A 7,495-nucleotide genomic window follows, 5' to 3' on the forward strand; every position below is an offset into this window, starting at 1 on the left:
CAGCCAGGTCTGTTGGCCGATCGCCAGGAGTTTTCAGTCACTCATTAACGGCGAACAGAGACAGAGAAGCCGGGACGCAATGGAAATATTTACCCTCGCTCGACCACGCGTTGTTTATTCAGAACGTATGAAGCGCGCCTGCACGTTCAATTCGATTTCGTGCTCGAACAGAGCCGCGTTATTAGCATGACAGATGCCGCCACTCGGCTTTATAGTGTTTACCAGGTTGCAGTTGTAGAGTCAAAGTGGAGATGTTTTTGTTCCCGCTGTTCAAACAGAACGAGATGAGTGAAAGCCGCGTAGTCGAGGATGCAGCAAGACAGGATTAGGGAGCCTGATAGGCATGAGAAAGAGTCAATAGAAGCTAATTCAGGTGATTTCAAATATTTCCAACTGGGTCAAATGAATCTGTCTCGTGTCAGCTTTTCTTCGGCAAAAATGTCCTCGACGTAGCCTAACAAGGTAGGATCGGTGAAACTTTTAGTAAAAAGCATCTAACATCGACAAACATGGAATAACTTACTCGAGTAGATTCGTGAATAGTCTAAAAGCTGAAAGAAACGTTTCTTTTTTGCTGCAAGTTAGGTGAACAAGTACCTAAATCCTGGATTTAGAGTCGCAGTGAAATTGACGTGAAAATCCGTGGATTTTATTTTTCTGCGATATATAGAATAGCGAAGATTGAAAAGTCTCCGACGAATGGAGGTTCATCAGTCGTTATTTAAGAGACGAAAAAAACCACCAGCCAGGAGAAATGGCGTCCAGTTAGGCTGGTACTTCAGGAACGTCGTTAAAATTCTTCGAACCGAGTCTGTTTGCTCGAAACGTTTGCATAACGTGCTTAACAGCGATCGAGAGGCGCAACACAGTTTTCCGTGGTGCTCATGAATAATTGATGAGTGCGCAGGACCCATCGGTGCATTCTCGAGTACGATCCTTTAATCAACGAGGACCTCGGTTGCATTAGCACCCGAGAGTCCTTTCAGTTTCGTGCAAATACGCGACAGTTTGCTCGCGAATTGCTTTCAACAGCATCAGTTGTTTCCTCCTCTCCGCTTCAGCCGTGTGAACAATTCACGGGTTCCTTAGGTTTTCCGGGAAACAGAGGAGCCGGTGAATAGAAACTCGTTTCGTTTGAGAAAAAGATCTACGGTCTGCTTCTGTAGAGATTACTGCAGAGAGACTTTTTTTTCAGAATGAAAGACAGAAGAGTGAATGCAGTTACGTGGGATTGAACAATGAAATCTCATCTCGGGAAGAGGCAAGAAGATAATTGACTTGCTTTAGAATTCTTTCTATTTTCCTACTGATCAATCTAGAATAATTACGTGGAATATGAGATAAGAATATTTGGGCCGAGCGATAATTGGATCAAGTGAGGCGCGAGTGAGGAGTGTTTGGACCGTGTTAGGGCTTGCGGTTGATCTTTCGATCGTTCAAGCGGTGCCGGTTTTTGCAGGTGTGTGCCGACTAATGGTCTAAGGCTACGAAGGATCAGTTTCTGTCTTGAAACACTAAGTTTTATTTTGTGATCTATGTTCTAAACTAATTCGAGGTCTAGAGTCTATTCTGCACGGTGCGAAGTCTTTCTGCTGGAGTCTCCGCGGTTTCCCTCGACGAAGACTCCCACTTTTCTAAAAACACCCTGATTGGTGATTTTTCCTTTTCTAAAATCACCAATCAGTTTACTCCGGTGCATCGCAACCTCCCTCCATTTCGCCCTTAGCGCGTTATCTTAGGGTGGAGTGAACAACGACCGGAGAAAGTGTTCGGTGGAAAGATGCGTGGGAATCCTGTGGAATCTCCGCTTTTCTAGGCTTTGTTAAAGTCAAGTGGCCCATCGACGTTGGCGAAAGTTAAATATCTGACGCTTTGCCCGAGTCTCACACGGAATAAACTGTCGAAGGGTTAAGAAAAATATTGTTTTATCAATCATTAGAAAATGTTCAGAAGGCGACTATTGTGAAATTGATTTGTAATGTTCAAATATTGTGCAGAGGAAAATTTAGGAAATTCTAATTCGTCGTTCAAACATAGTCACACTGATCTAATCTGAAATACACTTCTCCAAACATGCAACAAAATTTTGATACTATTGTACCTTCGTACCTGTAATCCAACAATAGGTTCCTGAGTAACTCTAAAATTCCTCCACGACAAAGCACAATCCACTTTCCGACCATTCGATAATAATCCAGTCTCGAACTATCTCAGAGATCTATCTTTTCAAGTGTCACGACTCTCTACACCAGGCATGGGCAATCTTTCCTAGTTCGGGGGCCAAATTATCATTTTGTCTCCGAGTCAAGGGCCCGCCCAAATTATTAAATAAAATAAATTAATATTAGATGAATTGAAACAAGGTGCTGCTTCATATTTCATTGTTTTCTCCCACCATGAATCAGACAAGCTTCGCTGAAATAGATTAGTGAAAGACACCTTTGTGGTGTCGTATCGGTCCACGAATACGGGACTTGGATCAGGACGAATGGAATATCTTATACTGAGAAACTAGCGAGAACCCGGAGTACAAGTTTTATTTAATTTATTGTTAAGGTACGGCCGGGGGTTGCCCATATGTGATCTACACCCTTTGTGATGTCGTATTGGTCCACGATTACGGGATTTGGATCAGGACGAATGGAATATCTTGTACTGAGAAACTAGCGAGAACCCGGAGTACAAGTTTTATTTAATTTATTGTTAAGGTACAAGTTTCGGCTTGTGATTCTACAACAGACTCGGCTGATCGTTTTTTGAGTGTATCGTTTGGTGTTCGGAGGAAGACTATTGGTCTTAGGATATTTGCAAGAGGACAGGGAAAGGGTAAAAGTGGGGATGGAAGGTCGAGGTAGCTAGAGTTTTGGAAAATCCCAGAAGGAGAGGAGAAGGAAAAGCCTAGGTTGCTAATTGGAGGATAGGTATAATGGGTGGTAAGAAATGTGTTACGCTGCCGTTCGGTACAAGTTTTATGGGGGGTACGCTCGTCTAACGGTCCCGTTAATCCTCTGCGTCGAGGCTCGGTCAGGGCCGTGTTATGATTTTTTTGGGAACCGTTGTTCCGTACGGAACACCCTTAATTTAAAGAATCCTGAAAATAACGCGGATGAAAATGCCCCGGAGGGTAGATATCGTCGAATCGAGCAGCGAGGTATCTGTGATCGTGGAAACGGTTAAGTCTCGGACACGTGGTGGCCGACGGTTAGGCGTAAAATTGGACCGCGTTGGCGGTGGGTGATTCGCAGGCCGCACCAGAAGAAATCGCCGACCCCGAGTGGCGGTGGAGGCAGCAGAACGGGCTGGCGATCGCGCAGAAGCATCACCACGGCAGGTGCACCGGTTCACCAGCACCACGTGATCGCCAGTGCAGCTGCAACTGCACAGGCCAGGATGCAGGCCGAACAGGGGAGCATCGGTGAGCTGCGGGGCTACCATAACCTCAGGTCCAGGAGGCACACTTTGGCCAACGTTCGGTGAGTACATGATTCATCGTTTTAGAACTAATCTGGGACACGAAGTGGATGCTTTGGAAGAATATTTCATGGTACACCACTTTGCAACTGTACTTATGTTTTCTATGGTATCTTATACTATAGCTGTTACTATATCTAATTGGCACCTAATTGGACGTGGACGTCTCACATGTGAGTCATCTTTCTGAGACAATTTAGAATTGTAAGTTCAGAAGATTACTTTTTTTCAATTTTTTATGACCTCCGTTCGTACAAGGAAGAACGAGAAGAAGATAAGTTTTAAGTTAGGACTAACTGTTCTGAGAATAACGAAGTGTCACTTGAGTACAGTGATGAGAAAAATGATCGAACAATTAGGCATCGTGGAGCAGCGCTGTTGCAAGTGTGTACAGAGGAAAATAGCCGGCCGATTTGACGACGCAGTGATCATGTTCTATCGTGGCTGATAATATTTCGTTGACCTTTCGTCATGGTTTACTTGTTGCTTGCAGTATTGATTGTTTAGCCGGGCGGCCATTGAGATGCTACGTCGAGCTAGACGGTGTCTGGTTCGCTTCCTATCAACATCTGTTCTCTTCACAGCTATAATCCTGGCAAACATGTAGAACAGTTTTTTTTTGCAAAACTTTTCCTCATTTTTGTACCTTTTTCTCTGTCTTTCGATCTGACCTCGAGTGCAGTTTCTGGCGTGATCGAAGATATATCAGAACGGTGTCTAAATAAAGCTAAGTGTACGTATACGTTCACAATGAGTCATCCTCATTCAACAGAAAGTCGATTCGCGTTTGGCGACAAATTACAATCGTCTCGTGCCAAATGTTCCTCTTGTCTGATCTACGAGGTAACGAAATCTCGTGAATCACACGGTCGTAGAAATTCCTGGTAGACACTTCTGTACGTCTGCGGTTCTATTAATGTGCAAATTGGCAGGACCGTGTGCTCGATGAAAATTAACGAGTCAATGAACATTTCAAAGTGAAGAATAATTATGTCTAGTTTGGGACTATTTTCGAAAATTTCAGTTAGATTTAAATTAAACGCAACGCAGTCTCGCGTTGGGGATGCAGTTAGATTCGCGGATTCGGATTCAAGAACTTGAAAGAAAATTATTTACAGAGAATACGTGACAAAATTCACAAACAGCTCCAATCACAAGCGTATATTTTCCGTTAGACAAGCACCCTTTATTCCAACTCGACGAATTTACATTTTCCACGAGTACAAACAATGCAGTTATGCAACGGTACACACATACACGAGCTGAACACTCGTCGCTTCTATTTTTCCACCCCAGAGGGATAAGCTGAAATTTAATTTCATGCTGACAGTTGATCCTATTATACGTCAACCGAATGAAAGGGACTATCGTTCCACCGGTACAATGGCTGAACGCTATTGATTTTAAAAGAACGCCATTCACCGGGCAACATTATTGGAAATTACATACCGTTTCCTTTGTCGCGTCCATCTTCGACTCTATCTCCGTGTTCACTCACTCAGAAGCCTCTCCCCCGTTTCTTCTCTTATCCGCTGAATGTGTTCCCACGTCGAATTCTCCATTCTCAGAACTTCCAGCCTTTCTCAGAGTCTTTTTTCCCGGCCACCTGAAGCGTTCCAGAGAGATCGGCGGGCATTATTCGAAGTACTGTCGTCAGTTGAAACCACTTGGAAGATCCATAAATCCGACGATTTTTCGATTAATGAAATGACACAGAAGAGCTACGATCTATCAGACTTGCACAGTTCGGGCACATTTCACTGGCTCCGAAGGTAATGTAGCGATCTATACGTCACGTCGTGGCACAAAAAACTTTCCGACACGTGTACACAACACGATACATTTGCTCTGGCGAAGCATAAATCCGCTGAAGGACAGCGTTAGGAACTATGAAACTTTCCACTCACCGCCTCGGATCTGATAGCGAGACGCGGAAACTCACTCCGTAAAAGTGATCCCTCACGAGAGGAGCTTATCTGGCACGTGGTGAACATATCTCAACGAACACAGCCTTCTCTTCCTTATCTCCGTCCCAGGGGCTGGGACACGAAGATCAATCGGGGTCACCGCAGGCACAGTGGATTTTCTTGAACTTGCCAGGTGTCTTTGTCTCTATCAGGCCGCTGCAAGCACAGTGCAGAGAATCGTCGTCGAACGGTTTTTTCGGCATTGCTTCAGCCTTGACCCTGGCTATCCTCGCCATACAGCCTTGATCCGACCTCTTTTTCAACGTTGGAGGAGGAAGCTTTGAGATTGGAAGCTTCTCAGGTGTAGCTGCACAGGTGCTCACCTGTTGATCTCGCGTAGGCTTCTTAGATAACTTCTTCAGGGGATCCTGGGCCTTCAAGGTTGCCTGAAGCTTCCTGATTTTGCACTCAGGACACACTGTATCCTGCTGACCAGTTTGATCCATCCTTAGACCGCCTGTGAAACGAGCTGGGTATTGTCTTTCCGCATTGACAGCAATTGCATTTCCCCTGTTCCACGTCTACAGACTTTCTGCCGTAGTAGACGGACTTGAGCTCTTGCTCCGTATCAGCTTTCATTTGGGCGCCGTGGGTCCTGAGAGACTGGAGGACTTCCTGTAGCGGACAGTGGTGACTTTCAGCTTCTCTGGGTCTCTGTTGGAGAGACGTGAACAACGCACAGGAGCTTCCAGTGACTGACATGGACGAAAATTTGTCGTTCAAAGGTTTTTTGCCTAAGAGAAGCTGGTTCATGGTAGCTGAGTCTGGGTCTACTGCTCTTGTGACGGTGACAAACTTGGGTCCTGGAACTTGTCTGCTTAGTCTAGGAGCCGTCTGGGTCTCTACGTCTGCCACTGTTTGGGTGATCACTTGGATGGTCTCGATCCTGGTGATCTCTGTCTGAGTAATTTCGATCTTCTTGGAAGGTACCTGTGAAAGAATGTTCAAAATTTGTCTGGACCATCTGTGGAAATGGTATAATTATTTGTCAAATCGTTTACTTACACGAGGTGGCGCTGGTAGTAGACAAGTGCAAATTCCTTCTTCAGAAACCTCTTCAGGCATTTTAAACACAAATTCTGAAGGTACTTCTTCTGCTTCCTCTTCTTCTTCCTCCTTTATTTCCTTTGGTTCTTCCAATACTTCAACATCCACTTCCCTCTTCTCTTCTTCTTCTTCTTCTTTCTCCACGTCCACTGGCACTGTAATTTCTTCCTCTTCTGGCTCTTTAGCCAGTTCCTCCTCTTCGAGTGGTTCTTCTTTTATCACAGGCTCTCCTTCTTTCGTTTCTTCAACCTCGACCTTTACTTCTACCTCTACTGGAATCACCTCTTCCCCATCCACCAGTCCTGCCACTTCTCTAACGTCCTCCACAGCTGGAGTTTCCATTGGTTCTGTGGGAACCTCAGCCTCTTCCGCTTCCTCGGCAATTGTTGGCATTGTCGTCGGTTCTTCTTCAACAGCATCTTGCGAAGTTTCCATCTCGCCTATTCTACGTGCCTCTTCCGCGTCTGATAATGTCGTAGGTGGCTCAACTTTTGTCTCTTCAGGGGCCGCCGGTTCCGCCATTACCTCGGCTGCCACTTCCTTTTCCTCCACTTTTGCCACCGTAGCATCCTCAGCTTCTACAACTTCTGACTTCGCTTGCACTTCAATCTTTGCTCCTTCTTCGGGCATCCCTGGAGTCACTTCTGCACGAGCTTTCGGCTGCTCGGTTACCTCCTTCACTTCCGTCTGAAAACGGGCGTAAGAACTGAACTCGTGCCAAAAATAATCACATTCTGCGCACTTGTATTTCATTTCTCCTTTCGAACTTCTGACTGTACGTATGAAACTACTGAAAACAAGTTTTCAAGCGGAGTAGATACTTTGATACTCACTCCAGTGTACGCAGCCATCGCTGTAGCCAACTTGTCAGCGTCCTTTTTCACAACGACGCAATCAGAGCAGGCCTAAATAAACGAATAAAGGAATGATTAAAAGTATAAATAAGACATTTTGTTCGATTTGTCCTGGAACTTTCTTATCACAGCAGTATATTCAACTAAGTAGTATGC

The sequence above is a fragment of the Habropoda laboriosa genome, unplaced genomic scaffold (genome assembly GCF_001263275.1).
Source record: "Habropoda laboriosa isolate 0110345459 unplaced genomic scaffold, ASM126327v1 scaffold9, whole genome shotgun sequence".
NCBI classification, from domain to species: Eukaryota; Metazoa; Arthropoda; class Insecta; order Hymenoptera; family Apidae; genus Habropoda; species Habropoda laboriosa.